Source organism: Schistocerca americana, chromosome 3, assembly GCF_021461395.2.
Source record: "Schistocerca americana isolate TAMUIC-IGC-003095 chromosome 3, iqSchAmer2.1, whole genome shotgun sequence".
NCBI classification, from domain to species: domain Eukaryota; kingdom Metazoa; phylum Arthropoda; class Insecta; order Orthoptera; family Acrididae; genus Schistocerca; species Schistocerca americana.
The window spans coordinates 939,426,882-939,430,707 of NC_060121.1; the positions used below are offsets into that span (position 1 = coordinate 939,426,882).

At 42.5% G+C, this 3,826-nt stretch overlaps 1 non-coding gene across 1 annotated transcript; it reads right to left on the bottom strand.

Annotated features, from left to right (window-relative positions):
• Positions 1–248: 248 nt before the first annotated feature.
• On the bottom strand, positions 249–323 carry Trnat-ugu. Its single transcript has one exon. It is a non-coding gene; the product is annotated as a tRNA-Thr (tRNA).
• Between the last annotated feature and the right edge of the window lie 3,503 nt (positions 324–3,826).

The following is a 3,826-nucleotide window of genomic DNA, read 5'->3' on the forward strand; positions in this document are numbered from 1 at the left end:
TAATAAATATTATAAAGTGTTAAAACCCCGATACTCATTTATAAACACCCTGTAATCTGTTACATAGGTGTATGTATTCAATGAGAGTTCTATTGTGGTGCAAAAGGTAACCCATCTTACTACAACAAAACAACTATACACTTATATGGATATGACCCGCAGGTTTCTAGAACGAAATTATAATTATATTAATACCGTCAGCTGCTGACTGGCATTGATATACATCAACAGGGACAGGTGAAAACATATGCCCTGACTGGGACTCGAACCCAGTATCTCCTGCTTACATGGCAGATGCTCTATCCATCTGAGCCACCAAGGGCTTCCCACAAGACCCACATTCTCACCTTGTATGTCCACACACTACATTCATAGTGCCCTACCCCAACACACTCATTACTCATGGAAGACATTCTTACCAAGTCCCGTAAGAGTTTGGGGAATATGTGTGCATCTGTACAGAAGAAGAAGGTCATGGCTGGTATTGCCAGAACTATATACTTATATGGATATGGTAGTCTGCTTTTTCTGACATATTGAGCAATGGGACGTTATAGCCACAACGTTCTGCACTTGAAACAGGCTATAATGTTAGATCGCCTGCATTTCCGACCTATCAGTCGTATGGAATAGAGCATTGTTAATATTCCATTGTGAGAAATATGTTTCAAGCACATGACATACATCCTTCTCCCCGGTTTCTCTACGATAAACTATGTTACTGAACCGTAAAACGAAAAAACTACTTCCGTAAATATTTGCTCTGCGTGATACATGCACAATATAACTTTCCAGAGATGTATAGCGTCCCCTGTTCACATCCAATCACGGTTCCCATGTACAAATTGTTCGGTGCGAATCAGAAGATATGCAAGTACCTTCTCAATTTCCGCACATTTAGGTGTATATTTGTTAAATTTCTACCTATTCCCTCGTCATTTTTTCGCAATTCTATCGATTTTATATCAGATCTACCCATGCGATCATGACACAACCTCTCATTCTGTGTTCTCAAATTGCTTGTAAATGTAGCAAAGCTACCAACACCTAGCCCAAATGCACTGATCGGGAGGCGTAATATAGCACTGTACTCGACTGTATCCAGTCACCTCCAGATTTGGAGTGCGTTTGCTCTGTTTTCTGTATGCCTGTGTGACTCATTTCAACATATGGGAGTGCCAGAAATATGATTGAGTAGTGGTTGTAATCATTAAAGGAACTGTCAATAGGATCCAACACAGGTATGTGCTTGAATGGAAAGACCTGATTCCAAATCATGGACACCATTTCTAGTGGATAGTGTAACACAAAAGATCTGGGAAGCTAGTGTACTTTTTCTTACGACCTCAATCAGCACATCTTCCACTACTACTGTTTGTGTTCCTTCTCAATGTCACCGCCTATAACTCAGTGGATATATCACAGAACCTCTGATATGGTATCGGGACAGAATGCGCTACAAATACTATAGAATTATCTAGCTGGGGCGGTGTCAGGGAGTCGCAAATACCACTTACATACGAAGTTCCTTAGCCGAATCACTTTCAAAATGCGGTAATTTTATCACGAGGTTGCATCATGGGTTATGTGTTGGTCTGATAATACGCATTCCTACTACAGGGCGGCGCACGAAATGTGTTGCCATTTTGTTTTTGAATATAAACTTTATTGAAACTTCCTGGCAGATTAAAACTGTGTGCCCGACCGAGACTCGAACTCGGGACCTTTGCCTTTCGCGGGCAAGTGCTCTACCAACTGAGCTACCGAAGCACGACTCACGCCCGGTACTCACAGCTTTACTTCTGCCAGTACCTCGTCTCCTACCTTCCAAACTTTACAGAAGCTCTCCTGCGAACCTTGCAGAACTAGCACTCCTGAAAGAAAGGATATTGCGGAGACATGGCTTAGCCACAGCCTGGGGGATGTTTCCAGAATGAGATTTTCACTCTGCAGCGGAGTGTGCGCTGATATGAAACTTCCTGGCAGATTAAAACTTTATTGTCAATACAATCTGAAAGGAATATATACTACAATGAAGAGCCATCCATGGAGATTTGATCTAACTCAGCACATGCTCAATAAGTCCACCATTTCGTTTCCTAACTTCCTTCAAACGAACACCTGGTTAGTGATTACCCTACGGCACATGTCTTCCGTAATTTCACTGCAAGCTTGAAGAATAAGTCTTCTGAGCTCCATTAAATCACATGGACGTTTCCGGAAAATTTTTTCCTCTAGGAAAGTCACATGGATTGAGGTCTGGACTATTGGGAGGCCAATTTTGTCTGTCACTGAAGCGATCTCGAAACCTGAGTGAAATGATCCGCATGTTGAAATGCTCGTGTAAAAACTCGAACACAGTGTTTGCAGTATGTGGCCTTGCTCCATCTTGCATGAACCACTGTGTGTTGAAGGGCAAGGCAATAGGAAGAAGCTGTGGAATGAAACTATTGCGAAGCATGCTCAAATAACGCTCGCTGTTCTCAGTTTCTTCAAAGAAAGAGGGTCCAATAACTCCGTGACTGGAAATTGCTGCCCACGCTGTAATCCTCGGAGCATAATGTTGTCATTCATGAAGCACTTCTGGTTTTTCAGTGGCCCAAAAGCGTACATTTTGTTTGTTGACCACATCATCTAAATGAAAATGCGCCTCGTCTGAAAACCAAATGTTGTTGAGAGTTTCTTCCCTATCCTCCGCCCACTGAGCAAACAGTAGTCTCTGCTGCTTGTGTTCTTCAGTGAGCTTCTGTGCACAGGTCATCTTGTATGGGTACATATGGAGGTCACTTTTAAGAATGCATTGAACGGAGCGTCTGGATATTCCCAGTTGCACTGCTGCCTTTCTACACGATTTCCTGGGACTTCTCTGTACAGCAACTCGTACCGCTTCAATATTCTCTGGCGAACAAACAAGCTTAGGCCGAGGTCGCTTCGCTTCCAATACTGTTCCTTCCTGTACAAATTTATCGTACAACCTGTGGATGGTCTTCTTGCAAGGGACCCATCGTGTGTTAATCTGTTGTCGAAAACGCCTCTGAGTCACAACAAGGCTTTTCGTTTCATGAAAAAGTAACACAATTGCCGATCGTTCCTGTGTCGTCAGTCTTCCATTGTCAGCCATTGCTGCTTACTAGTCTCCTAGCGGCAGTATCGTGAATTACACGTCATTTCGTGACTCATTTCTTTTTCCAGGCTCTGCTGGTACTGCTGTAGAGATCCCAGCAGGATATCTAGTGTGTGTCGTAAATTGTGAAAGAAACAATTGGTAACACATTTCGTACGCCACCCTGTATAACCGTCACGGTATTTGTCCAGAAAAAAACCACCTCATTCAGAGGTAATGTCGTATCTCGATTCGCAAAGTAAGTATAGCTTTTAACATGGATACCTGTGTGCACCTATAGAACCAAGATCGCTTGTGACAGTAACATAAAGTAGTTGTGGCGATCGGTTTTTTTTAAATCTGGCCGATTACGTCTCTCTTTATAAGACACAGTGGGAGGACTCGCAAGAGTCGCTAATTTTGTCTCAGTATTATTTCGTATTGTAGGCAATCAGTTATTGACGAAGTATTATACTTAGTAGTAGGGGATGCGTGATAGGTTCGCATTGGAGCATCAGGCTTGTAATGTATGTGTTTGTGGAAAGGAAATGACTATATCCAGTCGTAAGGAAAGTATGGATTTGACATGGAGTACTGTGATAGCAAAAGGAAGAGTATGTCAAGTCATAAGAGTGGTAATGATATTTCTATTTCGAGAGCCACAGCCGTCAACAGCGTATATTTCCGATACTTTGCTCATTGTCGAATGTCGTTCAACTGAGA